We start from the raw sequence: 25019 nt of genomic DNA, 5'->3' as shown, positions 1-25019 counted from the left end.
CCAGAGCACTGTAGCGCCAGTGTGCAGTATGTAAGGCATTGGTGGTTCAGTGGTAGAATTCTCGCCTGCCACGCGGGAGGCCCGGGTTCGATTCCCGGCCAATGCATGAGCGTTTTGCACATGTACCTTTCGTTGACTTTGAAGCATCGTGAAAAGGAAGAGACCGAACAAAAAAACAAGCCTTGATTGCCTTGCTTGCCTTATTTCTGCTACTAGCGATCACTCTGCTGATCCCTTTTAGTAGAAGGGGCCGCTGCGCCTTGACTGGAAGCAGGGCAATCTCAGATTATGCAAACAGCTCATAGAGGCCCAGCCCGAGTAGGTGCCAGTCTCACACGTCTGCAAAGGCCTTCAATGAGGCTTTCAGCAGAAGTCAAGAGTTTACGAGTGACCATTCGCATGGAACTGGCAGGTGTGTTAAATCAAGCGCTCTACCGCAGTAATGCTGCTTGTCAGGCGGAAGCGGGAGGCCCGGGTTCGATTCCCGGCCAATGCATGGCACTTTTGTAGACGTGTCTCTTGATATTTTAAAAGGCATGGGAAAAGAAAAATGGAAACGGTAGATAAGATGATTGCATTGCTTGTCTGTTTTCTGCGCAAAGAAAGCACTCTGCTGCCCTCTTTTAGCAGAAGATGGAACTGCAGTTTCAACTTAAGGCGGGAAACCTTCTATTATGCAAATAATTCCCAGAAGACCCCAGAAGCCCAGATTGAAAGGGTGTCAGCCTCGTGTGGCTGCAAAGATATCCCCTGAGTCCTGCAGTAGAAGTCTGGCTTTCCTGAGGCACGGTGCTCAGGGAACTGCACTCAGAGTAGCGACCCATACAAAGGCCACCCTCATCTACCAGTGTGCTTGCCTCTGTCCACTTTTCCTGTCTATAGAACCTGGCCGTTCGTGGCCAAGTGAGTGAGAAGGACTGCCAGGGCAGCGCAGCTCCCATTCACCCACCGGAGCTGGCGCCATCCTCATGTCACTGCAGTGCTCTGTTAAATCAGCTGCTCTGGGCTGCAATGGTCCAGAGCACTGTAGCGCCAGTGTGCAGCATGTAAGGCATTGGTGGTTCAGTGGTAGAATTCTCGCCTGCCACGCGGGAGGCCCGGGTTCGATTCCCGGCCAATGCATGAGCGTTTTGCACATGTACCTTTCGTTGACTTTGAAGCATCGTGAAAAGGAAGAGACCGAACAAAAAAACAAGCCTTGCTTGCCTTATTTCTGCTACTAGCGATCACTCTGCTGATCCCTTTTAGTAGAAGGGGCCGCTGCGCCTTGACTGGAAGCAGGGCAATCTCAGATTATGCAAAACGCTCATAGAGGCCCAGCCCGAGTAGGTGCCAGTCTCACACGTCTGCAAAGGCCTTCAATGAGGCTTTCAGCAGAAGTCAAGAGTTTACGAGTGACCATTCGCATGGAACTGGCAGGTGTGTTAAATCAAGCGCTCTACCGCAGTAATGCTGCTTGTCAGGCATTGGTAGTTCAGTGGTAGAATTCTCGCTTCCCAAGCGGGAGGCCCGGGTTCGATTCCCGGCCAATGCATGGCACTTTTGTAGACGTGTCTCTTGATATTTTAAAAGGCATGGGAAAAGAAAAATGGAAACGGTAGATAAGATGATTGCATTTCTTGTCTGTTTTCTGCGCAAAGAAAGCACTCTGCTGCCCTCTTTTAGCAGAAGATGGAACTGCAGTTTCAACTTAAGGCGGGAAACCTTCTATTATGCAAATAATTCCCAGAAGACCCCAGAAGCCCAGATTGAAAGGGTGTCAGCCTCGTGTGGCTGCAAAGATATCCCCTGAGTCCTGCGGTAGAAGTCTGGCTTTCCTGAGGCACGGTGCTCAGGGAACTGCATCCAGAGTAGCGACCCATACAAAGGCCACCCTCATCTACCAGTGTGCTTGCCTCTGTCCACTTTTCCTGTCTATAGAACCTGGCCGTTCGTGGCCAAGTGAGTGAGAAGGACTGCCAGGGCAGCGCAGCTCCCATTCACCCACCGGAGCTGGCGCCATCCTCATGTCACTGCAGTGCTCTGTTAAATCAGCTGCTCTGGGCTGCAATGGTCCAGAGCACTGTAGCGCCAGTGTGCAGCATGAAAGGCATTGGTGGTTCAGTGGTAGAATTCTCGCCTGCCACGCGGGAGGCCCGGGTTCGATTCCCGGCCAATGCATGAGCGTTTTGCACATGTACCTTTCGTTGACTTTGAAGCATCGTGAAAAGGAAGAGACCGAACAAAAAAACAAGCCTTGATTGCCTTGCTTGCCTTATTTCTGCTACTAGCGATCACTCTGCTGATCCCTTTTAGTAGAAGGGGCCGCTGCGCCTTGACTGGAAGCAGGGCAATCTCAGATTATGCAAAACGCTCATAGAGGCCCAGCCCGAGTAGGTGCCAGTCTCACACGTCTGCAAAGGCCTTCAATGAGGCTTTCAGCAGAAGTCAAGAGTTTACGAGTGACCATTCGCATGGAACTGGCAGGTGTGTTAAATCAAGCGCTCTACCGCAGTAATGCTGCTTGTCAGGCATTGGTAGTTCAGTGGTAGAATTCTCGCTTCCCAAGCGGGAGGCCCGGGTTCGATTCGCGGCCAATGCATGGCACTTTTGTAGACGTGTCTCTTGATATTTTAAAAGGCATGGGAAAAGAAAAATGGAAACGGTAGATAAGATGATTGCATTTCTTGTCTGTTTTCTGCGCAAAGAAAGCACTCTGCTGCCCTCTTTTAGCAGAAGATGGAACTGCAGTTTCAACTTAAGGCGGGAAACCTTCTATTATGCAAATAATTCCCAGAAGACCCCAGAAGCCCAGATTGAAAGGGTGTCAGCCTCGTGTGGCTGCAAAGATATCCCCTGAGTCCTGCGGTAGAAGTCTGGCTTTCCTGAGGCACGGTGCTCAGGGAACTGCATCCAGAGTAGCGACCCATACAAAGGCCACCCTCATCTACCAGTGTGCTTGCCTCTGTCCACTTTTCCTGTCTATAGAACCTGGCCGTTCGTGGCCAAGTGAGTGAGAAGGACTGCCAGGGCAGCGCAGCTCCCATTCACCCACCGGAGCTGGCGCCATCCTCATGTCACTGCAGTGCTCTGTTAAATCAGCTGCTCTGGGCTGCAATGGTCCAGAGCACTGTAGCGCCAGTGTGCAGCATGTAAGGCATTGGTGGTTCAGTGGTAGAATTCTCGCCTGCCACGCGGGAGGCCCGGGTTCGATTCCCGGCCAATGCATGAGCGTTTTGCACATGTACCTTTCGTTGACTTTGAAGCATCGTGAAAAGGAAGAGACCGAACAAAAAAACAAGCCTTGATTACCTTGCTTGCCTTATTTCTGCTACTAGCGATCACTCTGCTGATCCCTTTTAGTAGAAGGGGCCGCTGCGCCTTGACTGGAAGCAGGGCAATCTCAGATTATGCAAACAGCTCATAGAGGCCCAGCCCGAGTAGGTGCCAGTCTCACACGTCTGCAAAGGCCTTCAATGAGGCTTTCAGCAGAAGTCAAGAGTTTACGAGTGACCATTCGCATGGAACTGGCAGGTGTGTTAAATCAAGCGCTCTACCGCAGTAATGCTGCTTGTCAGGCATTGGTAGTTCAGTGGTAGAATTCTCGCTTCCCAAGCGGGAGGCCCGGGTTCGATTCCCGGCCAATGCATGGCACTTTTGTAGACGTGACTCTTGATATTTTAAAAGGCATGGGAAAAGAAAAATGGAAACGGTAGATAAGATGATTGCATTGCTTGTCTGTTTTCTGCGCAAAGAAAGCACTCTGCTGCCCTCTTTTAGCAGAAGATGGAACTGCAGTTTCAACTTAAGGCGGGAAACCTTCTATTATGCAAATAATTCCCAGAAGACCCCAGAAGCCCAGATTGAAAGGGTGTCAGCCTCGTGTGGCTGCAAAGATATCCCCTGAGTCCTGCAGTAGAAGTCTGGCTTTCCTGAGGCACGGTGCTCAGGGAACTGCACTCAGAGTAGCGACCCATACAAAGGCCACCCTCATCTACCAGTGTGCTTGCCTCTGTCCACTTTTCCTGTCTATAGAACCTGGCCGTTCGTGGCCAAGTGAGTGAGAAGGACTGCCAGGGCAGCGCAGCTCCCATTCACCCACCGGAGCTGGCGCCATCCTCATGTCACTGCAGTGCTCTGTTAAATCAGCTGCTCTGGGCTGCAATGGTCCAGAGCACTGTAGCGCCAGTGTGCAGCATGTAAGGCATTGGTGGTTCAGTGGTAGAATTCTCGCCTGACACGCGGGAGGCCCGGGTTCGATTCCCGGCCAATGCATGAGCGTTTTGCACATGTACCTTTCGTTGACTTTGAAGCATCGTGAAAAGGAAGAGATCAAACAAAAAAACAAGCCTTGATTGCCTTGCTTGCCTTATTTCTGCTACTAGCGATCACTCTGCTGATCCCTTTTAGTAGAAGGGGCCGCTGCGCCTTGACTGGAAGCAGGGCAATCTCAGATTATGCAAACAGCTCATAGAGGCCCAGCTCGAGTAGGTGCCAGTCTCACACGTCTGCAAAGGCCTTCAATGAGGCTTTCAGCAGAAGTCAAGAGTTTACGAGTGACCATTCGCATGGCACTGGCAGGTGTGTTAAATCAAGCGCTCTACCGCAGTAATGCTGCTTGTCAAGCATTGGTAGTTCAGTGGTAGAATTCTCGCTTCCCAATTGGGAGGCCCGGGTTCGATTCCCGGCCAATGCATGGCACTTTTGTAGACGTGTCTCTTGATATTTTAAAAGGCATGGGAAAAGAAAAATGGAAACGGTAGATAAGATGATTGCATTGCTTCTCTGTTTTCTGCGCAAAGAAAGCACTCTGCTGCCCTCTTTTAGCAGAAGATGGAACTGCAGTTTCAACTTAAGGCGGGAAACCTTCTATTATGCAAATAATTCCCAGAAGACCCCAGAAGCCCAGATTGAAAGGGTGTCAGCCTCGTGTGGCTGCAAAGATATCCACTGAGTCCTGCAGTAGAAGTCTGGCTTTCCTGAGGCACGGTGCTCAGGGAACTGCACTCAGAGTAGCGACCCATACAAAGGCCACCCTCATCTACCAGTGTGCTTGCCTCTGTCCACTTTTCCTGTCTATAGAACCTGGCCGTTCGTGGCCGTTCGTGGCCAAGTGAGTGAGAAGGACTGCCAGGGCAGCGCAGCTCCCATTCACCTACCGGAGCTGGCGCCATCCTCATGTCACTGCAGTGCTCTGTTAAATCAGCTGCTCTGGGCTGCAATGGTCCAGAGCACTGTAGCGCCAGTGTGCAGCATGTAAGGCATTGGTGGTTCAGTGGTAGAATTCTCGCCTGCCACGCGGGAGGCCCGGGTTCGATTCCCGGCCAATGCATGAGCGTTTTGCACATGTACCTTTCGTTGACTTTGAAGCATCGTGAAAAGGAAGAGACCGAACAAAAAAACAAGCCTTGCTTGCCTTATTTCTGCTACTAGCGATCACTCTGCTGATCCCTTTTAGTAGAAGGGGCCGCTGCGCCTTGACTGGAAGCAGGGCAATCTCAGATTATGCAAAACGCTCATAGAGGCCCAGCCCGAGTAGGTGCCAGTCTCACACGTCTGCAAAGGCCTTCAATGAGGCTTTCAGCAGAAGTCAAGAGTTTACGAGTGACCATTCGCATGGAACTGGCAGGTGTGTTAAATCAAGCGCTCTACCGCAGTAATGCTGCTTGTCAGGCATTGGTAGTTCAGTGGTAGAATTCTCGCTTCCCAAGCGGGAGGCCCGGGTTCGATTCCCGGCCAATGCATGGCACTTTTGTAGACGTGTCTCTTGATATTTTAAAAGGCATGGGAAAAGAAAAATGGAAACGGTAGATAAGATGATTGCATTTCTTGTCTGTTTTCTGCGCAAAGAAAGCACTCTGCTGCCCTCTTTTAGCAGAAGATGGAACTGCAGTTTCAACTTAAGGCGGGAAACCTTCTATTATGCAAATAATTCCCAGAAGACCCCAGAAGCCCAGATTGAAAGGGTGTCAGCCTCGTGTGGCTGCAAAGATATCCCCTGAGTCCTGCGGTAGAAGTCTGGCTTTCCTGAGGCACGGTGCTCAGGGAACTGCATCCAGAGTAGCGACCCATACAAAGGCCACCCTCATCTACCAGTGTGCTTGCCTCTGTCCACTTTTCCTGTCTATAGAACCTGGCCGTTCGTGGCCAAGTGAGTGAGAAGGACTGCCAGGGCAGCGCAGCTCCCATTCACCCACCGGAGCTGGCGCCATCCTCATGTCACTGCAGTGCTCTGTTAAATCAGCTGCTCTGGGCTGCAATGGTCCAGAGCACTGTAGCGCCAGTGTGCAGCATGAAAGGCATTGGTGGTTCAGTGGTAGAATTCTCGCCTGCCACGCGGGAGGCCCGGGTTCGATTCCCGGCCAATGCATGAGCGTTTTGCACATGTACCTTTCGTTGACTTTGAAGCATCGTGAAAAGGAAGAGACCGAACAAAAAAACAAGCCTTGATTGCCTTGCTTGCCTTATTTCTGCTACTAGCGATCACTCTGCTGATCCCTTTTAGTAGAAGGGGCCGCTGCGCCTTGACTGGAAGCAGGGCAATCTCAGATTATGCAAAACGCTCATAGAGGCCCAGCCCGAGTAGGTGCCAGTCTCACACGTCTGCAAAGGCCTTCAATGAGGCTTTCAGCAGAAGTCAAGAGTTTACGAGTGACCATTCGCATGGAACTGGCAGGTGTGTTAAATCAAGCGCTCTACCGCAGTAATGCTGCTTGTCAGGCATTGGTAGTTCAGTGGTAGAATTCTTGCTTCCCAAGCGGGAGGCACGGGTTCGATTCCCGGCCAATGCATGGCACTTTTGTAGACGTGTCTCTTGATATTTTAAAAGGCATGGGAAAAGAAAAATGGAAACGGTAGATAAGATGATTGCATTTCTTGTCTGTTTTCTGCGCAAAGAAAGCACTCTGCTGCCCTCTTTTAGCAGAAGATGGAACTGCAGTTTCAACTTAAGGCGGGAAACCTTCTATTATGCAAATAATTCCCAGAAGACCCCAGAAGCCCAGATTGAAAGGGTGTCAGCCTCGTGTGGCTGCAAAGATATCCCCTGAGTCCTGCGGTAGAAGTCTGGCTTTCCTGAGGCACGGTGCTCAGGGAACTGCACTCAGAGTAGCGACCCATACAAAGGCCACCCTCATCTACCAGTGTGCTTGCCTCTGTCCACTTTTCCTGTCTATAGAACCTGGCCGTTCGTGGCCAAATGAGTGAGAAGGACTGCCAGGGCAGCGCAGCTCCCATTCACCCACCGGAGCTGGCGCCATCCTCATGTCACTGCAGTGCTCTGTTAAATCAGCTGCTCTGGGCTGCAATGGTCCAGAGCACTGTAGCGCCAGTGTGCAGCATGAAAGGCATTGGTGGTTCAGTGGTAGAATTCTCGCCTGCCACGCGGGAGGCCCGGGTTCGATTCCCGGCCAATGCATGAGCGTTTTGCACATGTACCTTTCGTTGACTTTGAAGCATCGTGAAAAGGAAGAGACCGAACAAAAAAACAAGCCTTGATTGCCTTGCTTGCCTTATTTCTGCTACTAGCGATCACTCTGCTGATCCCTTTTAGTAGAAGGGGCCGCTGCGCCTTGACTGGAAGCAGGGCAATCTCAGATTATGCAAAACGCTCATAGAGGCCCAGCCCGAGTAGGTGCCAGTCTCACACGTCTGCAAAGGCCTTCAATGAGGCTTTCAGCAGAAGTCAAGAGTTTACGAGTGACCATTCGCATGGAACTGGCAGGTGTGTTAAATCAAGCGCTCTACCGCAGTAATGCTGCTTGTCAGGCATTGGTAGTTCAGTGGTAGAATTCTCGCTTCCCAAGCGGGAGGCCCGGGTTCGATTCCCGGCCAATGCATGGCACTTTTGTAGACGTGTCTCTTGATATTTTAAAAGGCATGGGAAAAGAAAAATGGAAACGGTAGATAAGATGATTGCATTGCTTGTCTGTTTTCTGCGCAAAGAAAGCACTCTGCTGCCCTCTTTTAGCAGAAGATGGAACTGCAGTTTCAACTTAAGGCGGGAAACCTTCTATTATGCAAATAATTCCCAGAAGACCCCAGAAGCCCAGATTGAAAGGGTGTCAGCCTCGTGTGGCTGCAAAGATATCCCCTGAGTCCTGCAGTAGAAGTCTGACTTTCCTGAGGCACGGTGCTCAGGGAACTGCACTCAGAGTAGCGACCCATACAAAGGCCACCCTCATCTACCAGTGTGCTTGCCTCTGTCCACTTTTCCTGTCTATAGAACCTGGCCGTTCGTGGCCAAGTGAGTGAGAAGGACTGCCAGGGCAGCGCAGCTCCCATTCACCCACCGGAGCTGGCGCCATCCTCATGTCACTGCAGTGCTCTGTTAAATCAGCTGCTCTGGGCTGCAATGGTCCAGAGCACTGTAGCGCCAGTGTGCAGCATGTAAGGCATTGGTGGTTCAGTGGTAGAATTCTCGCCTGCCACGCGGGAGGCCCGGGTTCGATTCCCGGCCAATGCATGAGCGTTTTGCACATGTACCTTTCGTTGACTTTGAAGCATCGTGAAAAGGAAGAGACCGAACAAAAAAACAAGCCTTGATTGCCTTGCTTGCCTTATTTCTGCTACTAGCGATCACTCTGCTGATCCCTTTTAGTAGAAGGGGCCGCTGCGCCTTGACTGGAAGCAGGGCAATCTCAGATTATGCAAACAGCTCATAGAGGCCCAGCCCGAGTAGGTGCCAGTCTCACACGTCTGCAAAGGCCTTCAATGAGGCTTTCAGCAGAAGTCAAGAGTTTACAAGTGACCATTCGCATGGAACTGGCAGGTGTGTTAAATCAAGCGCTCTACCGCAGTAATGCTGCTTGTCAGGCATTGGTAGTTCAGTGGTAGAATTCTCGCTTCCCAAGCGGGAGGCCCGGGTTCGATTCCCGGCCAATGCATGGCACTTTTGTAGACGTGTCTCTTGATATTTTAAAAGGCATGGGAAAAGAAAAATGGAAACGGTAGATAAGATGATTGCATTGCTTGTCTGTTTTCTGCGCAAAGAAAGCACTCTGCTGCCCTCTTTTAGCAGAAGATGGAACTGCAGTTTCAACTTAAGGCGGGAAACCTTCTATTATGCAAATAATTCCCAGAAGACCCCAGAAGCCCAGATTGAAAGGGTGTCAGCCTCGTGTGGCTGCAAAGATATCCCCTGAGTCCTGCGGTAGAAGTCTGGCTTTCCTGAGGCACGGTGCTCAGGGAACTGCATCCAGAGTAGCGACCCATACAAAGGCCACCCTCATCTACCAGTGTGCTTGCCTCTGTCCACTTTTCCTGTCTATAGAACCTGGCCGTTCGTGGCCAAGTGAGTGAGAAGGACTGCCAGGGCAGCGCAGCTCCCATTCACCCACCGGAGCTGGCGCCATCCTCATGTCACTGCAGTGCTCTGTTAAATCAGCTGCTCTGGGCTGCAATGGTCCAGAGCACTGTAGCGCCAGTGTGCAGCATGAAAGGCATTGGTGGTTCAGTGGTAGAATTCTCGCCTGCCACGCGGGAGGCCCGGGTTCGATTCCCGGCCAATGCATGAGCGTTTTGCACATGTACCTTTCGTTGACTTTGAAGCATCGTGAAAAGGAAGAGACCGAACAAAAAAACAAGCCTTGATTGCCTTGCTTGCCTTATTTCTGCTACTAGCGATCACTCTGCTGATCCCTTTTAGTAGAAGGGGCCGCTGCGCCTTGACTGGAAGCAGGGCAATCTCAGATTATGCAAAACGCTCATAGAGGCCCAGCCCGAGTAGGTGCCAGTCTCACACGTCTGCAAAGGCCTTCAATGAGGCTTTCAGCAGAAGTCAAGAGTTTACAAGTGACCATTCGCATGGAACTGGCAGGTGTGTTAAATCAAGCGCTCTACCGCAGTAATGCTGCTTGTCAGGCATTGGTAGTTCAGTGGTAGAATTCTCGCTTCCCAAGCGGGAGGCCCGGGTTCGATTCCCGGCCAATGCATGGCACTTTTGTAGACGTGTCTCTTGATATTTTAAAAGGCATGGGAAAAGAAAAATGGAAACGGTAGATAAGATGATTGCATTGCTTGTCTGTTTTCTGCGCAAAGAAAGCACTCTGCTGCCCTCTTTTAGCAGAAGATGGAACTGCAGTTTCAACTTAAGGCGGGAAACCTTCTATTATGCAAATAATTCCCAGAAGACCCCAGAAGCCCAGATTGAAAGGGTGTCAGCCTCGTGTGGCTGCAAAGATATCCCCTGAGTCCTGCAGTAGAAGTCTGGCTTTCCTGAGGCACGGTGCTCAGGGAACTGCACTCAGAGTAGCGACCCATACAAAGGCCACCCTCATCTACCAGTGTGCTTGCCTCTGTCCACTTTTCCTGTCTATAGAACCTGGCCGTTCGTGGCCAAGTGAGTGAGAAGGACTGCCAGGGCAGCGCAGCTCCCATTCACCCACCGGAGCTGGCGCCATCCTCATGTCACTGCAGTGCTCTGTTAAATCAGCTGCTCTGGGCTGCAATGGTCCAGAGCACTGTAGCGCCAGTGTGCAGCATGTAAGGCATTGGTGGTTCAGTGGTAGAATTCTCGCCTGCTACGCGGGAGGCCCGGGTTCGATTCCCGGCCAATGCATGAGCGTTTTGCACATGTACCTTTCGTTGACTTTGAAGCATCGTGAAAAGGAAGAGATCAAACAAAAAAACAAGCCTTGATTGCCTTGCTTGCCTTATTTCTGCTACTAGCGATCACTCTGCTGATCCCTTTTAGTAGAAGGGGCCGCTGCGCCTTGACTGGAAGCAGGGCAATCTCAGATTATGCAAACAGCTCATAGAGGCCCAGCTCGAGTAGGTGCCAGTCTCACACGTCTGCAAAGGCCTTCAATGAGGCTTTCAGCAGAAGTCAAGAGTTTACGAGTGACCATTCGCATGGAACTGGCAGGTGTGTTAAATCAAGCGCTCTACCGCAGTAAAGCTGCTTGTCAAGCATTGGTAGTTCAGTGGTAGAATTCTCGCTTCCCAAGTGGGAGGCCCGGGTTCGATTCCCAGCCAATGCATGGCACTTTTGTAGACGTGTCTCTTGATATTTTAAAAGGCATGGGAAAAGAAAAATGGAAACGGTAGATAAGATGATTGCATTGCTTGTCTGTTTTCTGCGCAAAGAAAGCACTCTGCTGCCCTCTTTTAGCAGAAGATGGAACTGCAGTTTCAACTTAAGGCGGGAAACCTTCTATTATGCAAATAATTCCCAGAAGACCCCAGAAGCCCAGATTGAAAGGGTGTCAGCCTCGTGTGGCTGCAAAGATATCCCCTGAGTCCTGCAGTAGAAGTCTGGCTTTCCTGAGGCACGGTGCTCAGGGAACTGCACTCAGAGTAGCGACCCATACAAAGGCCACCCTCATCTACCAGTGTGCTTGCCTCTGTCCACTTTTCCTGTCTATAGAACCTGGCCGTTCGTGGCCGTTCGTGGCCAAGTGAGTGAGAAGGACTGCCAGGGCAGCGCAGCTCCCATTCACCCACCGGAGCTGGCGCCATCCTCATGTCACTGCAGTGCTCTGTTAAATCAGCTGCTCTGGGCTGCAATGGTCCAGAGCACTGTAGCGCCAGTGTGCAGCATGTAAGGCATTGGTGGTTCAGTGGTAGAATTCTCGCCTGCCACGCGGGAGGCCCGGGTTCGATTCCCGGCCAATGCATGAGCGTTTTGCACATGTACCTTTCGTTGACTTTGAAGCATCGTGAAAAGGAAGAGACCGAACAAAAAAACAAGCCTTGATTGCCTTGCTTGCCTTATTTCTGCTACTAGCGATCACTCTGCTGATCCCTTTTAGTAGAAGGGGCCGCTGCGCCTTGACTGGAAGCAGGGCAATCTCAGATTATGCAAACAGCTCATAGAGGCCCAGCCCGAGTAGGTGCCAGTCTCACACGTCTGCAAAGGCCTTCAATGAGGCTTTCAGCAGAAGTCAAGAGTTTACAAGTGACCATTCGCATGGAACTGGCAGGTGTGTTAAATCAAGTGCTCTACCGCAGTAATGCTGCTTGTCAGGCATTGGTAGTTCAGTGGTAGAATTCTCGCTTCCCAAGCGGGAGGCCCGGGTTCGATTCCCGGCCAATGCATGGCACTTTTGTAGACGTGTCTCTTGATATTTTAAAAGGCATGGGAAAAGAAAAATGGAAACGGTAGATAAGATGATTGCATTGCTTGTCTGTTTTCTGCGCAAAGAAAGCACTCTGCTGCCCTCTTTTAGCAGAAGATGGAACTGCAGTTTCAACTTAAGGCGGGAAACCTTCTATTATGCAAATAATTCCCAGAAGACCCCAGAAGCCCAGATTGAAAGGGTGTCAGCCTCGTGTGGCTGCAAAGATATCCCCTGAGTCCTGCAGTAGAAGTCTGGCTTTCCTGAGGCACGGTGCTCAGGGAACTGCACTCAGAGTAGCGACCCATACAAAGGCCACCCTCATCTACCAGTGTGCTTGCCTCTGTCCACTTTTCCTGTCTATAGAACCTGGCCGTTCGTGGCCAAGTGAGTGAGAAGGACTGCCAGGGCAGCGCAGCTCCCATTCACCCACCGGAGCTGGCGCCATCCTCATGTCACTGCAGTGCTCTGTTAAATCAGCTGCTCTGGGCTGCAATGGTCCAGAGCACTGTAGCGCCAGTGTGCAGCATGTAAGGCATTGGTGGTTCAGTGGTAGAATTCTCGCCTGCCACGCGGGAGGCCCGGGTTCGATTCCTGGCCAATGCATGAGCGTTTTGCACATGTACCTTTCGTTGACTTTGAAGCATCGTGAAAAGGAAGAGACCGAACAAAAAAACAAGCCTTGCTTGCCTTATTTCTGCTACTAGCGATCACTCTGCTGATCCCTTTTAGTAGAAGGGGCCGCTGCGCCTTGACTGGAAGCAGGGCAATCTCAGATTATGCAAAACGCTCATAGAGGCCCAGCCCGAGTAGGTGCCAGTCTCACACGTCTGCAAAGGCCTTCAATGAGGCTTTCAGCAGAAGTCAAGAGTTTACGAGTGACCATTCGCATGGAACTGGCAGGTGTGTTAAATCAAGCGCTCTACCGCAGTAATGCTGCTTGTCAGGCATTGGTAGTTCAGTGGTAGAATTCTCGCTTCCCAAGCGGGAGGCCCGGGTTCGATTCCCGGCCAATGCATGGCACTTTTGTAGACGTGTCTCTTGATATTTTAAAAGGCATGGGAAAAGAAAAATGGAAACGGTAGATAAGATGATTGCATTTCTTGTCTGTTTTCTGAGCAAAGAAAGCACTCTGCTGCCCTCTTTTAGCAGAAGATGGAACTGCAGTTTCAACTTAAGGCGGGAAACCTTCTATTATGCAAATAATTCCCAGAAGACCCCAGAAGCCCAGATTGAAAGGGTGTCAGCCTCGTGTGGCTGCAAAGATATCCCCTGAGTCCTGCGGTAGAAGTCTGGCTTTCCTGAGGCACGGTGCTCAGGGAACTGCATCCAGAGTAGCGACCCATACAAAGGCCACCCTCATCTACCAGTGTGCTTGCCTCTGTCCACTTTTCCTGTCTATAGAACCTGGCCGTTCGTGGCCAAGTGAGTGAGAAGGACTGCCAGGGCAGCGCAGCTCCCATTCACCCACCGGAGCTGGCGCCATCCTCATGTCACTGCAGTGCTCTGTTAAATCAGCTGCTCTGGGCTGCAATGGTCCAGAGCACTGTAGCGCCAGTGTGCAGCATGAAAGGCATTGGTGGTTCAGTGGTAGAATTCTCGCCTGCCACGCGGGAGGCCCGGGTTCGATTCCCGTCCAATGCATGAGCGTTTTGCACATGTACCTTTCGTTGACTTTGAAGCATCGTGAAAAGGAAGAGACCGAACAAAAAAACAAGCCTTGATTGCCTTGCTTGCCTTATTTCTGCTACTAGCGATCACTCTGCTGATCCCTTTTAGTAGAAGGGGCCGCTGCGCCTTGACTGGAAGCAGGGCAATCTCAGATTATGCAAAACGCTCATAGAGGCCCAGCCCGAGTAGGTGCCAGTCTCACACGTCTGCAAAGGCCTTCAATGAGGCTTTCAGCAGAAGTCAAGAGTTTACGAGTGACCATTCGCATGGAACTGGCAGGTGTGTTAAATCAAGCGCTCTACCGCAGTAATGCTGCTTGTCAGGCATTGGTAGTTCAGTGGTAGAATTCTCGTTTCCCAAGCGGGAGGCCCGGGTTCGATTCCCGGCCAATGCATGGCACTTTTGTAGACGTGTCTCTTGATATTTTAAAAGGCATGGGAAAAGAAAAATGGAAACGGTAGATAAGATGATTGCATTGCTTGTCTGTTTTCTGCGCAAAGAAAGCACTCTGCTGCCCTCTTTTAGCAGAAGATGGAACTGCAGTTTCAACTTAAGGCGGGAAACCTTCTATTATGCAAATAATTCCCAGAAGACCCCAGAAGCCCAGATTGAAAGGGTGTCAGCCTCGTGTGGCTGCAAAGATATCCCCTGAGTCCTGCAGTAGAAGTCTGGCTTTCCTGAGGCACGGTGCTCAGGGAACTGCACTCAGAGTAGCGACCCATACAAAGGCCACCCTCATCTACCAGTGTGCTTGCCTCTGTCCACTTTTCCTGTCTATAGAACCTGGCCGTTCGTGGCCAAGTGAGTGAGAAGGACTGCCAGGGCAGCGCAGCTCCCATTCACCCACCGGAGCTGGCGCCATCCTCATGTCACTGCAGTGCTCTGTTAAATCAGCTGCTCTGGGCTGCAATGGTCCAGAGCACTGTAGCGCCAGTGTGCAGCATGTAAGGCATTGGTGGTTCAGTGGTAGAATTCTCGCCTGCCACGCGGGATGCCCGGGTTCGATTCCCGGCCAATGCATGAGCGTTTTGCACATGTACCTTTCGTTGACTTTGAAGCATCGTGAAAAGGAAGAGATCAAACAAAAAAACAAGCCTTGATTGCCTTGCTTGCCTTATTTCTGCTACTAGCGATCACTCTGCTGATCCCTTTTATTAGAAGGGGCCGCTGCGCCTTGACTGGAAGCAGGGCAATCTCAGATTATGCAAACAGCTCATAGAGGCCCAGCCCGAGTAGGTGCCAGTCTCACACGTCTGCAAAGGCCTTCAATGAGGCTTTCAGCAGAAGTCAAGAGTTTACGAGTGACCATTCGCATGGAACTGGCAGGTGTGTTAAATCAAGCGCTCTACCGCAGTAATGCTGCTTGTCAAGCATTGGTAGTTCAGTGGTAGAATTCTCGCTTCCCAAGCGGGAGGCCCGGGTTCGATTCCCGGCCAATGCATGGCACTTTTGTAGACGTGTCTCTTGATATTTTAAAAGGCATGGGAAAAGAAAAATTGAAACGGTAGATAAGATGATTGCATTGCTTGTCTGTTTTCTGCGCAAAGAAAGCACTCTGCTGCCCTCTTTTAGCAGAAGATGGAACTGCAGTTTCAACTTAAGGCGGGAAACCTTCTATTATGCAAATAATTCCCAGAAGACCCCAGAAGCCCAGATTGAAAGGGTGTCAGCCTCGTGTGGCTGCAAAGATATCCCCTGAGTCCTGCAGTAGAAGTCTGGCTTTCCTGAGGCACGGTGCTCAGGGAACTGCACTCAGAGTAGCGACCCATACAAAGGCCACCCTCATCTACCAGTGTGCTTGCCTCTGTCCACTTTTCCTGTCTATAGAACCTGGCCGTTCGTGGCCAAGTGAGTGAGAAGGACTGCCAGGGCAGCGCAGCTCCCATTCACCCACCGGAGCTGGCGCCATCCTCATGTCACTGCAGTGCTCTGTTAAATCAGCTGCTCTGGGCTGCAATGGTCCAGAGCACTGTAGCGCCAGTGTGCAGCATGTAAGGCATTGGTGGTTCAGTGGTAGAATTCTCGCCTGCCACGCGGGAGGCCCGGGTTCGATTCCCGGCCAATGCATGAGTGTTTTGCACATGTACCTTTCGTTGACTTTGAAGCATTGTGAAAAGGAAGAGATCAAACAAAAAAACAAGCCTTGATTGCCTTGCTTGCCTTATTTCTGCTACTAGCGATCACTCTGCTGATCCCTTTTAGTAGAAGGGGCCGCTGCGCCTTGACTGGAAGCAGGGCAATCTCAGATTATGCAAACAGCTCATAGAGGCCCAGCTCGAGTAGGTGCCAGTCTCACACGTCTGCAAAGGCCTTCAATGAGGCTTTCAGCAGAAGTCAAGAGTTTACGAGTGACCATTCGCATGGAACTGGCAGGTGTGTTAAATCAAGTGCTCTACCGCAGTAATGCTGCTTGTCAAGCATTGGTAGTTCAGTGGTAGAATTCTCGCTTCCCAAGCGGGAGGCCCGGGTTCGATTCCCGGCCAATGCATGGCACTTTTGTAGACGTGTCTCTTGATATTTTAAAAGGCATGGGAAAAGAAAAATGGAAACGGTAGATAAGATGATTGCATTGCTTGTCTGTTTTCTGCGCAAAGAAAGCACTCTGCTGCCCTCTTTTAGCAGAAGATGGAACTGCAGTTTCAACTTAAGGCGGGAAACCTTCTATTATGCAAATAATTCCCAGAAGACCCCAGAAGCCCAGATTGAAAGGGTGTCAGCCTCGTGTGGCTGCAAAGATATCCACTGAGTCCTGCAGTAGAAGTCTGGCTTTCCTGAGGCACGGTGCTCAGGGAACTGCACTCAGAGTAGCGACCCATACAAAGGCCACCCTCATCTACCAGTGTGCTTGCCTCTGTCCACTTTTCCTGTCTATAGAACCTGGCCGTTCGTGGCCGTTCGTGGCCAAGTGAGTGAGAAGGACTGCCAGGGCAGCGCAGCTCCCATTCACCCACCGGAGCTGGCGCCATCCTCATGTCACTGCAGTGCTCTGTTAAATCAGCTGCTCTGGGCTGCAATGGTCCAGAGCACTGTAGCGCCAGTGTGCAGCATGTAAGGCATTGGTGGTTCAGTGGTAGAATTCTTGCCTGCCTCGCGGGAGGCCCGGGTTCGATTCCCGGCCAATGCATGAGCGTTTTGCACATGTACCTTTCGTTGACTTTGAAGCATCGTGAAAAGGAAGAGACCGAACAAAAAAACAAGCCTTGATTGCCTTGCTTGCCTTATTTCTGCTACTAGCGATCACTCTGCTGATCCCTTTTAGTAGAAGGGGCCGCTGCGCCTTGACTGGAAGCAGGGCAATCTCAGATTATGCAAACAGCTCATAGAGGCCCAGCCCGAGTAGGTGCCAGTCTCACACGTCTGCAAAGGCCTTCAATGAGGCTTTCAGCAGAAGTCAAGAGTTTACAAGTGACCATTCGCATGGAACTGGCAGGTGTGTTAAATCAAGCGCTCTACCGCAGTAATGCTGCTTGTCAGGCATTGGTAGTTCAGTGGTAGAATTCTCGCTTCCCAAGCAGGAGGCCCGGGTTCGATTCCCGGCCAATGCATGGCACTTTTGTAGACGTGTCTCTTGATATTTTAAAAGGCATGGGAAAAGAAAAATGGAAACGGTAGATAAGATGATTGCATTGCTTGTCTGTTTTCTGCGCAAAGAAAGCACTCTGCTGCCCTCTTTTAGCAGAAGATGGAACTGCAGTTTCAACTTAAGGCGGGAAACCTTCTATTATGCAAATAATTCCCAGAAGACCCCAGAAGCCCAGATTGAAAGGGTGTCAGCCTCGTGTGGCTGCAAAGATATCCCCTGAGTCCTGCAGTAGAAGTCTGGCTTTCCTGAGGCACGGTGCTCAGGGAACTGCACTCAGAGTAGCGACCCATACAAAGGCCACCCTCATCTACCAGTGTGCTTGCCTCTGTCCACTTTTCCTGTCTATAGAACCTGGCCGTTCGTGGCCAAGTGAGTGAGAAGGACTGCCAGGGCAGCGCAGCTCCCATTCACCCACCGGAGCTGGCGCCATCCTCATGTCACTGCAGTGCTCTGTTAAATCAGCTGCTCTGGGCTGCAATGGTCCAGAGCACTGTAGCGCCAGTGTGCAGCATGTAAGGCATTGGTGGTTCAGTGGTAGAATTCTCGCCTGCCACGCGGGAGGCCCGGGTTCGATTCCCGGCCAATGCATGAGCGTTTTGCACATGTACCTTTCGTTGACTTTGAAGCATTGTGAAAAGGAAGAGATCAAACAAAAAAACAAGCCTTGATTGCCTTGCTTGCCTTATTTCTGCTACTAGCGATCACTCTGCTGATCCCTTTTAGTAGAAGGGGCCGCTGCGCCTTGACTGGAAGCAGGGCAATCTCAGATTATGCAAACAGCTCATAGAGGCCCAGCTCGAGTAGGTGCCAGTCTCACACGTCTGCAAAGGCCTTCAATGAGGCTTTCAGCAGAAGTCAAGAGTTTACGAGTGACCATTCGCATGGAACTGGCAGGTGTGTTAAATCAAGTGCTGTACCGCAGTAATGCTGCTTGTCAGGCATTGGTAGTTCAGTGGTAGAATTCTCGCTTCCCAAGCGGGAGGCCCGGGTTCGATTCCCGGCCAATGCATGGCACTTTTGTAGACGTGTCTCTTGATATTTTAAAAGGCATGGGAAAAGAAAAATGGAAACGGTAGATAAGATGATTGCATTGCTTGTCTGTTTTCTGCGCAAAGAAAGCACTCTGCTGCCCTCTTTTAGCAGAAGATGGAACTGCAGTTTCAACTTAAGGCGGGAAACCTTCTATTATGCAAATAATTCCCAGAAGACCCCAGAAGCCCAGATTGAAAGGGTGTCAGCCTCGTGTGGCTGCAAAGATATCCCCTGAGTCCTGCAGTAGAAGTCTGGCTTTCCTGAGGCACGGTGCTCAGGGAACTGCACTCAGAGTAGCGACCCATACAAAGGCCACCCTCATCTACCAGTGTGCTTGCCTCTGTCCACTTTTCCTGTCTATAGAACCTGGCCGTTCGTGGCCAAGTGAGTGAGAAGGACTGCCAGGGCAGCGCAGCTCCCATTCACCCACCGGAGCTGGCGCCATCCTCATGTCACTGCAGTGCTCTGTTAAATCAGCTGCTCTGGGCTGCAATGGTCCAGAGCACTGTAGCGCCAGTGTGCAGCATGTAAGGCATTGGTGGTTCAGTGGTAGAATTCTCGCCTGCCACGCGGGAGGCCCGGGTTCGATTCCCGGCCAATGCATGAGCGTTTTGCACATGTACCTTTCGTTGACTTTGAAGCATCGTGAAAAGGAAGAGATCAAACAAAAAAACAAGCCTTGATTGCCTTGCTTGCCTTATTTCTGCTACTAGCGATCACTCTGCTGATCCCTTTTAGTAGAAGGGGCCGCTGCGCCTTGACTGGAAGCAGGGCAATCTCAGATTATGCAAACAGCTCATAGAGGCCCAGCCCGAGTAGGTGCCAGTCTCACACGTCTGCAAAGGCCTTCAATGAGGCTTTCAGCAGAAGTCAAGAGTTTACGAGTGACCATTCGCATGGAACTGGCAGGTGTGTTAAATCAAGCGCTCTACCGCAGTAATGCTGCTTGTCAAGCATTGGTAGTTCAGTGGTAGAATTCTCGCTTCCCAAGCGGGAGGCCCGGGTTCGATTCCCGGCCAATGCATGGCACTTTTGTAGACGTGTCTCTTGATATTTTAAAAGGCATGGGAAAAGAAAAATTGAAACGGTAGATAAGATGATTGCATTGCTTGTCTGTTTTCTGCGCAAAGAAAGCACTCTGCTGCCCTCTTTTAGCAGAAGATGGAACTGCAGTTTCAACTTAAGGCGGGAAACCTTCTATTATGCAAATAATTCCCAGAAGACCCCAGAAGCCCAGATTGAAAGGGTGTCAGCCTCGTGTGGCTGCAAAGATATCCCCTGAGTCCTGCAGTAGAAGTCTGGCTTTCCTGAGGCACGGTGCTCAGGGAACTGCACTCAGAGTAGCGACCCATACAAAGGCCACCCTCATCTACCAGTGTGCTTGCCTCTGTCCACTTTTCCTGTCTATAGAACCTGGCCGTTCGTGGCCAAGTGAGTGAGAAGGACTGCCAGGGCAGCGCAGCTCCCATTCACCCACCGGAGCTGGCGCCATCCTCATGTCACTGCAGTGCTCTGTTAAATCAGCTGCTCTGGGCTGCAATGGTCCAGAGCACTGTAGCGCCAGTGTGCAGCATGTAAGGCATTGGTGGTTCAGTGGTAGAATTCTCGCCTGCCACGCGGGAGGCCCGGGTTCGATTCCCGGCCAATGCATGAGTGTTTTGCACATGTACCTTTCGTTGACTTTGAAGCATTGTGAAAAGGAAGAGATCAAACAAAAAAACAAGCCTTGATTGCCTTGCTTGCCTTATTTCTGCTACTAGCGATCACTCTGCTGATCCCTTTTAGTAGAAGGGGCCGCTGCGCCTTGACTGGAAGCAGGGCAATCTCAGATTATGCAAACAGCTCATAGAGGCCCAGCTCGAGTAGGTGCCAGTCTCACACGTCTGCAAAGGCCTTCAATGAGGCTTTCAGCAGAAGTCAAGAGTTTACGAGTGACCATTCGCATGGAACTGGCAGGTGTGTTAAATCAAGTGCTCTACCGCAGTAATGCTGCTTGTCAAGCATTGGTAGTTCAGTGGTAGAATTCTCGCTTCCCAAGCGGGAGGCCCGGGTTCGATTCCCGGCCAATGCATGGCACTTTTGTAGACGTGTCTCTTGATATTTTAAAAGGCATGGGAAAAGAAAAATGGAAACGGTAGATAAGATGATTGCATTGCTTGTCTGTTTTCTGCGCAAAGAAAGCACTCTGCTGCCCTCTTTTAGCAGAAGATGGAACTGCAGTTTCAACTTAAGGCGGGAAACCTTCTATTATGCAAATAATTCCCAGAAGACCCCAGAAGCCCAGATTGAAAGGGTGTCAGCCTCGTGTGGCTGCAAAGATATCCACTGAGTCCTGCAGTAGAAGTCTGGCTTTCCTGAGGCACGGTGCTCAGGGAACTGCACTCAGAGTAGCGACCCATACAAAGGCCACCCTCATCTACCAGTGTGCTTGCCTCTGTCCACTTTTCCTGTCTATAGAACCTGGCCGTTCGTGGCCGTTCGTGGCCAAGTGAGTGAGAAGGACTGCCAGGGCAGCGCAGCTCCCATTCACCCACCGGAGCTGGCGCCATCCTCATGTCACTGCAGTGCTCTGTTAAATCAGCTGCTCTGGGCTGCAATGGTCCAGAGCACTGTAGCGCCAGTGTGCAGCATGTAAGGCATTGGTGGTTCAGTGGTAGAATTCTTGCCTGCCTCGCGGGAGGCCCGGGTTCGATTCCCGGCCAATGCATGAGCGTTTTGCACATGTACCTTTCGTTGACTTTGAAGCATCGTGAAAAGGAAGAGACCGAACAAAAAAACAAGCCTTGATTGCCTTGCTTGCCTTATTTCTGCTACTAGCGATCACTCTGCTGATCCCTTTTAGTAGAAGGGGCCGCTGCGCCTTGACTGGAAGCAGGGCAATCTCAGATTATGCAAACAGCTCATAGAGGCCCAGCCCGAGTAGGTGCCAGTCTCACACGTCTGCAAAGGCCTTCAATGAGGCTTTCAGCAGAAGTCAAGAGTTTACAAGTGACCATTCGCATGGAACTGGCAGGTGTGTTAAATCAAGCGCTCTACCGCAGTAATGCTGCTTGTCAGGCATTGGTAGTTCAGTGGTAGAATTCTCGCTTCCCAAGCGGGAGGCCCGGGTTCGATTCCCGGCCAATGCATGGCACTTTTGTAGACGTGTCTCTTGATATTTTAAAAGGCATGGGAAAAGAAAAATGGAAACGGTAGATAAGATGATTGCATTGCTTGTCTGTTTTCTGCGCAAAGAAAGCACTCTGCTGCCCTCTTTTAGCAGAAGATGGAACTGCAGTTTCAACTTAAGGCGGGAAACCTTCTATTATGCAAATAATTCCCAGAAGACCCCAGAAGCCCAGATTGAAAGGGTGTCAGCCTCGTGTGGCTGCAAAGATATCCCCTGAGTCCTGCAGTAGAAGTCTGGCTTTCCTGAGGCACGGTGCTCAGGGAACTGCACTCAGAGTAGCGACCCATACAAAGGCCACCCTCATCTACCAGTGTGCTTGCCTCTGTCCACTTTTCCTGTCTATAGAACCTGGCCGTTCGTGGCCGTTCGTGGCCAAGTGAGTGAGAAGGACTGCCAGGGCAGCGCAGCTCCCATTCACCCACCGGAGCTGGCGCCATCCTCATGTCACTGCAGTGCTCTGTTAAATCAGCTGCTCTGGGCTGCAATGGTCCAGAGCACTGTAGCGCCAGTGTGCAGCATGTAAGGCATTGGTGGTTCAGTGGTAGAATTCTCGCCTGCCACGGGGTTCGATTCCCGGCCAATGCATGAGCGTTTTGCACATGTACCTTTCGTTGACTTTGAAGCATCGTGAAAAGGAAGAGACCGAACAAAAAAACAAGCCTTGATTGCCTTGCTTGCCTTATTTCTGCTACTAGCGATCACTCTGCTGATCCCTTTTAGTAGAAGGGGCCGCTGCGCCTTGGCTGGAAGCAGGGCAATCTCAGATTATGCAAACAGCTCATAGAGGCCCAGCCCGAGTAGGTGCCAGTCTCACACGTCTGCAAAGGCCTTCAATGAGGCTTTCAGCAGAAGTCAAGAGTTTACGAGTGACCATTCGCATGGAACTGGCAGGTGTGTTAAATCAAGCGCTCTACCGCAGTAATGCTGCTTGTCAGGCATTGGTAGTTCAGTGGTAGAATTCTCTCTTCCCAAGCGGGAGGCCCGGGTTCGATTCCCGGCCAATGCATGGCACTTTTGTAGACGTGTCTCTTGATATTTTAAAAGGCATGGGAAAAGAAAAATGGAAACGGTAGATAAGATGATTGCATTGCTTGTCTGTTTTCTGCGCAAAGAAAGCACTCTGCTGCCCTCTTTTAGCAGAAGATGGAACTGCAGTTTCAATTTAAGGCGGGAAACCTTCTATTATGCAAATAATTCCCAGAAGGCCCCAGAAGCCCAGATTGAAAGGGTGTCAGCCTCGTGTGGCTGCAAAGATATCCCCTGAGTCCTGCAGTAGAAGTCTGGCTTTCCTGAGGCACGGTGCTCAGGGAACTGCACTCAGAGTAGCGACCCATACAAAGGCCACCCTCATCTACCAGTGTGCTTGCCTCTGTCCACTTTTCCTGTCTATAGAACCTGGCCGTTCGTGGCCAAGTGAGTGAGAAGGACTGCCAGGGCAGCGCAGCTCCCATTCACCCACCGGAGCTGGCGCCATCCTCATGTCACTGCAGTGCTCTGTTAAATCAGCTGCTCTGGGCTGCAATGGTCCAGAGCACTGTAGCGCCAGTGTGCAGCATGTAAGGCATTGGTGGTTCAGTGGTAGAATTCTCGCCTGCCACGCGGGAGGCCCGGGTTCGATTCCCGGCCAATGCATGAGCGTTTTGCACATGTACCTTTCGTTGACTTTGAAGCATCGTGAAAAGGAAGAGATCAAACAAAAAAACAAGCCTTGATTGCCTTGCTTGCCTTATTTCTGCTACTAGCGATCACTCTGCTGATCCCTTTTAGTAGAAGGGGCCGCTGCGCCTTGACTGGAAGCAGGGCAATCTCAGATTATGCAAACAGCTCATAGAGGCCCAGCCCGAGTAGGTGCCAGTCTCACACGTCTGCAAAGGCCTTCAATGAGGCTTTCAGCAGAAGTCAAGAGTTTACGAGTGACCATTCGCATGGAACTGGCAAGTGTGTTAAATCAAGCGCTCTACCGCAGTAATGCTGCTTGTCAAGCATTGGTAGTTCAGTGGTAGAATTCTCGCTTCCCAAGCGGGAGGCCCGGGTTCGATTCCCGGCCAATGCATGGCACTTTTGTAGACGTGTCTCTTGATATTTTAAAAGGCATGGGAAAAGAAAAATGGAAACGGTAGATAAGATGATTGCATTGCTTGTCTGTTTTCTGCGCAAAGAAAGCACTCTGCTGCCCTCTTTTAGCAGAAGATGGAACTGCAGTTTCAACTTAAGGCGGGAAACCTTCTATTATGCAAATAATTCCCAGAAGACCCCAGAAGCCCAGATTGAAAGGGTGTCAGCCTCGTGTGGCTGCAAAGATATCCCCTGAGTCCTGCAGTAGAAGTCTGGCTTTCCAGAGGCACGGTGCTCAGGGAACTGCACTCAGAGTAGCGACCCATACAAAGGCCACCCTCATCTACCAGTGTGCTTGCCTCTGTCCACTTTTCCTGTCTATAGAACCTGGCCGTTCGTGGCCAAGTGAGTGAGAAGGACTGCCAGGGCAGCGCAGCTCCCATTCACCCACCGGAGCTGGCGCCATCCTCATGTCACTGCAGTGCTCTGTTAAATCAGCTGCTCTGGGCTGCAATGGTCCAGAGCACTGTAGCGCCAGTGTGCAGCATGTAAGGCATTGGTGGTTCAGTGGTAGAATTCTCGCCTGCCACGCGGGAGGCCCGGGTTCGATTCCCGGCCAATGCATGAGCGTTTTGCACATGTACCTTTCGTTGACTTTGAAGCATCGTGAAAAGGAAGAGATCAAACAAAAAAACAAGCCTTGATTGCCTTGCTTGCCTTATTTCTGCTACTAGCGATCACTCTGCTGATCCCTTTTAGTAGAAGGGGCCGCTGCGCCTTGACTGGAAGCAGGGCAATCTCAGATTATGCAAACAGCTCATAGAGGCCCAGCCCGAGTAGGTGCCAGTCTCACACGTCTGCAAAGGCCTTCAATGAGGCTTTCAGCAGAAGTCAAGAGTTTACGAGTGACCATTCGCATGGAACTGGCAGGTGTGTTAAATCAAGCGCTCTACCGCAGTAATGCTGCTTGTCAAGCATTGGTAGTTCAGTGGTAGAATTCTCGCTTCCCAAGCGGGAGGCCCGGGTTCGATTCCCGGCCAATGCATGGCACTTTTGTAGACGTGTCTCTTGATATTTTAAAAGGCATGGGAAAAGAAAAATGGAAACGGTAGATAAGATGATTGCATTGCTTGTCTGTTTTCTGCGCAAAGAAAGCACTCTGCTGCCCTCTTTTAGCAGAAGATGGAACTGCAGTTTCAACTTAAGGCGGGAAACCTTCTATTATGCAAATAATTCCCAGAAGACCCCAGAAGCCCAGATTGAAAGGGTGTCAGCCTCGTGTGGCTGCAAAGATATCCCCTGAGTCCTGCAGTAGAAGTCTGGCTTTCCTGAGGCACGGTGCTCAGGGAACTGCACTCAGAGTAGCGACCCATACAAAGGCCACCCTCATCTACCAGTGTGCTTGCCTCTGTCCACTTTTCCTGTCTATAGAACCTGGCCGTTCGTGGCCAAGTGAGTGAGAAGGACTGCCAGG

The 25019-nt window shown here is 51.0% G+C and overlaps 36 non-coding genes across 36 annotated transcripts; all 36 read left to right on the top strand.

Annotated features, from left to right (window-relative positions):
- The first annotated feature begins 35 nt into the window (after positions 1–35).
- Positions 36–106, top strand: TRNAG-GCC (transfer RNA glycine (anticodon GCC)). Its single transcript has one exon. It is a non-coding gene; the product is annotated as a tRNA-Gly (tRNA).
- Positions 107–1051: 945 nt separating this feature from the next.
- On the top strand, positions 1052–1122 carry TRNAG-GCC (transfer RNA glycine (anticodon GCC)). Its single transcript has one exon. It is a non-coding gene; the product is annotated as a tRNA-Gly (tRNA).
- Positions 1123–1463: 341 nt separating this feature from the next.
- TRNAG-CCC (transfer RNA glycine (anticodon CCC)) lies at positions 1464–1534 on the top strand. Its single transcript has one exon. It is a non-coding gene; the product is annotated as a tRNA-Gly (tRNA).
- A 555-nt stretch (positions 1535–2089) lies between these two features.
- On the top strand, positions 2090–2160 carry TRNAG-GCC (transfer RNA glycine (anticodon GCC)). Its single transcript has one exon. It is a non-coding gene; the product is annotated as a tRNA-Gly (tRNA).
- A 976-nt stretch (positions 2161–3136) lies between these two features.
- Positions 3137–3207, top strand: TRNAG-GCC (transfer RNA glycine (anticodon GCC)). The gene has a single exon. It is a non-coding gene; the product is annotated as a tRNA-Gly (tRNA).
- Positions 3208–3557: 350 nt separating this feature from the next.
- TRNAG-CCC (transfer RNA glycine (anticodon CCC)) lies at positions 3558–3628 on the top strand. The gene has a single exon. It is a non-coding gene; the product is annotated as a tRNA-Gly (tRNA).
- Positions 3629–4183: 555 nt separating this feature from the next.
- On the top strand, positions 4184–4254 carry TRNAV-GAC (transfer RNA valine (anticodon GAC)). Its single transcript has one exon. It is a non-coding gene; the product is annotated as a tRNA-Val (tRNA).
- A 986-nt stretch (positions 4255–5240) lies between these two features.
- TRNAG-GCC (transfer RNA glycine (anticodon GCC)) lies at positions 5241–5311 on the top strand. Its single transcript has one exon. It is a non-coding gene; the product is annotated as a tRNA-Gly (tRNA).
- A 341-nt stretch (positions 5312–5652) lies between these two features.
- TRNAG-CCC (transfer RNA glycine (anticodon CCC)) lies at positions 5653–5723 on the top strand. The gene has a single exon. It is a non-coding gene; the product is annotated as a tRNA-Gly (tRNA).
- Positions 5724–6278: 555 nt separating this feature from the next.
- On the top strand, positions 6279–6349 carry TRNAG-GCC (transfer RNA glycine (anticodon GCC)). The gene has a single exon. It is a non-coding gene; the product is annotated as a tRNA-Gly (tRNA).
- A 976-nt stretch (positions 6350–7325) lies between these two features.
- TRNAG-GCC (transfer RNA glycine (anticodon GCC)) lies at positions 7326–7396 on the top strand. Its single transcript has one exon. It is a non-coding gene; the product is annotated as a tRNA-Gly (tRNA).
- A 350-nt stretch (positions 7397–7746) lies between these two features.
- On the top strand, positions 7747–7817 carry TRNAG-CCC (transfer RNA glycine (anticodon CCC)). The gene has a single exon. It is a non-coding gene; the product is annotated as a tRNA-Gly (tRNA).
- A 555-nt stretch (positions 7818–8372) lies between these two features.
- On the top strand, positions 8373–8443 carry TRNAG-GCC (transfer RNA glycine (anticodon GCC)). Its single transcript has one exon. It is a non-coding gene; the product is annotated as a tRNA-Gly (tRNA).
- A 350-nt stretch (positions 8444–8793) lies between these two features.
- TRNAG-CCC (transfer RNA glycine (anticodon CCC)) lies at positions 8794–8864 on the top strand. The gene has a single exon. It is a non-coding gene; the product is annotated as a tRNA-Gly (tRNA).
- A 555-nt stretch (positions 8865–9419) lies between these two features.
- Positions 9420–9490, top strand: TRNAG-GCC (transfer RNA glycine (anticodon GCC)). The gene has a single exon. It is a non-coding gene; the product is annotated as a tRNA-Gly (tRNA).
- Positions 9491–9840: 350 nt separating this feature from the next.
- Positions 9841–9911, top strand: TRNAG-CCC (transfer RNA glycine (anticodon CCC)). Its single transcript has one exon. It is a non-coding gene; the product is annotated as a tRNA-Gly (tRNA).
- Positions 9912–10466: 555 nt separating this feature from the next.
- On the top strand, positions 10467–10537 carry TRNAS-GCU (transfer RNA serine (anticodon GCU)). The gene has a single exon. It is a non-coding gene; the product is annotated as a tRNA-Ser (tRNA).
- A 986-nt stretch (positions 10538–11523) lies between these two features.
- On the top strand, positions 11524–11594 carry TRNAG-GCC (transfer RNA glycine (anticodon GCC)). Its single transcript has one exon. It is a non-coding gene; the product is annotated as a tRNA-Gly (tRNA).
- A 350-nt stretch (positions 11595–11944) lies between these two features.
- On the top strand, positions 11945–12015 carry TRNAG-CCC (transfer RNA glycine (anticodon CCC)). Its single transcript has one exon. It is a non-coding gene; the product is annotated as a tRNA-Gly (tRNA).
- Positions 12016–12982: 967 nt separating this feature from the next.
- On the top strand, positions 12983–13053 carry TRNAG-CCC (transfer RNA glycine (anticodon CCC)). The gene has a single exon. It is a non-coding gene; the product is annotated as a tRNA-Gly (tRNA).
- A 976-nt stretch (positions 13054–14029) lies between these two features.
- On the top strand, positions 14030–14100 carry TRNAG-CCC (transfer RNA glycine (anticodon CCC)). The gene has a single exon. It is a non-coding gene; the product is annotated as a tRNA-Gly (tRNA).
- Positions 14101–15076: 976 nt separating this feature from the next.
- TRNAG-CCC (transfer RNA glycine (anticodon CCC)) lies at positions 15077–15147 on the top strand. The gene has a single exon. It is a non-coding gene; the product is annotated as a tRNA-Gly (tRNA).
- A 555-nt stretch (positions 15148–15702) lies between these two features.
- Positions 15703–15773, top strand: TRNAG-GCC (transfer RNA glycine (anticodon GCC)). Its single transcript has one exon. It is a non-coding gene; the product is annotated as a tRNA-Gly (tRNA).
- Positions 15774–16123: 350 nt separating this feature from the next.
- On the top strand, positions 16124–16194 carry TRNAG-CCC (transfer RNA glycine (anticodon CCC)). The gene has a single exon. It is a non-coding gene; the product is annotated as a tRNA-Gly (tRNA).
- A 986-nt stretch (positions 16195–17180) lies between these two features.
- On the top strand, positions 17181–17251 carry TRNAG-CCC (transfer RNA glycine (anticodon CCC)). The gene has a single exon. It is a non-coding gene; the product is annotated as a tRNA-Gly (tRNA).
- A 555-nt stretch (positions 17252–17806) lies between these two features.
- On the top strand, positions 17807–17877 carry TRNAG-GCC (transfer RNA glycine (anticodon GCC)). Its single transcript has one exon. It is a non-coding gene; the product is annotated as a tRNA-Gly (tRNA).
- A 350-nt stretch (positions 17878–18227) lies between these two features.
- TRNAG-CCC (transfer RNA glycine (anticodon CCC)) lies at positions 18228–18298 on the top strand. Its single transcript has one exon. It is a non-coding gene; the product is annotated as a tRNA-Gly (tRNA).
- Positions 18299–18853: 555 nt separating this feature from the next.
- On the top strand, positions 18854–18924 carry TRNAG-GCC (transfer RNA glycine (anticodon GCC)). The gene has a single exon. It is a non-coding gene; the product is annotated as a tRNA-Gly (tRNA).
- A 350-nt stretch (positions 18925–19274) lies between these two features.
- Positions 19275–19345, top strand: TRNAG-CCC (transfer RNA glycine (anticodon CCC)). The gene has a single exon. It is a non-coding gene; the product is annotated as a tRNA-Gly (tRNA).
- Positions 19346–19900: 555 nt separating this feature from the next.
- Positions 19901–19971, top strand: TRNAG-GCC (transfer RNA glycine (anticodon GCC)). The gene has a single exon. It is a non-coding gene; the product is annotated as a tRNA-Gly (tRNA).
- Positions 19972–20321: 350 nt separating this feature from the next.
- TRNAG-CCC (transfer RNA glycine (anticodon CCC)) lies at positions 20322–20392 on the top strand. Its single transcript has one exon. It is a non-coding gene; the product is annotated as a tRNA-Gly (tRNA).
- A 986-nt stretch (positions 20393–21378) lies between these two features.
- Positions 21379–21449, top strand: TRNAG-CCC (transfer RNA glycine (anticodon CCC)). The gene has a single exon. It is a non-coding gene; the product is annotated as a tRNA-Gly (tRNA).
- A 1602-nt stretch (positions 21450–23051) lies between these two features.
- Positions 23052–23122, top strand: TRNAG-GCC (transfer RNA glycine (anticodon GCC)). Its single transcript has one exon. It is a non-coding gene; the product is annotated as a tRNA-Gly (tRNA).
- Positions 23123–23472: 350 nt separating this feature from the next.
- On the top strand, positions 23473–23543 carry TRNAG-CCC (transfer RNA glycine (anticodon CCC)). Its single transcript has one exon. It is a non-coding gene; the product is annotated as a tRNA-Gly (tRNA).
- Positions 23544–24098: 555 nt separating this feature from the next.
- TRNAG-GCC (transfer RNA glycine (anticodon GCC)) lies at positions 24099–24169 on the top strand. The gene has a single exon. It is a non-coding gene; the product is annotated as a tRNA-Gly (tRNA).
- A 350-nt stretch (positions 24170–24519) lies between these two features.
- On the top strand, positions 24520–24590 carry TRNAG-CCC (transfer RNA glycine (anticodon CCC)). The gene has a single exon. It is a non-coding gene; the product is annotated as a tRNA-Gly (tRNA).
- The last annotated feature ends 429 nt before the right edge of the window (positions 24591–25019 follow it).

The sequence above is a fragment of the Ambystoma mexicanum genome, chromosome 1p (genome assembly GCF_040938575.1).
Source record: "Ambystoma mexicanum isolate Mex_15411 chromosome 1p, UKY_AmexF1_1, whole genome shotgun sequence".
NCBI lineage: Eukaryota > Metazoa > Chordata > Amphibia > Caudata > Ambystomatidae > Ambystoma > Ambystoma mexicanum.
This window is presented reverse-complemented; position numbering and strand designations above follow the sequence as displayed.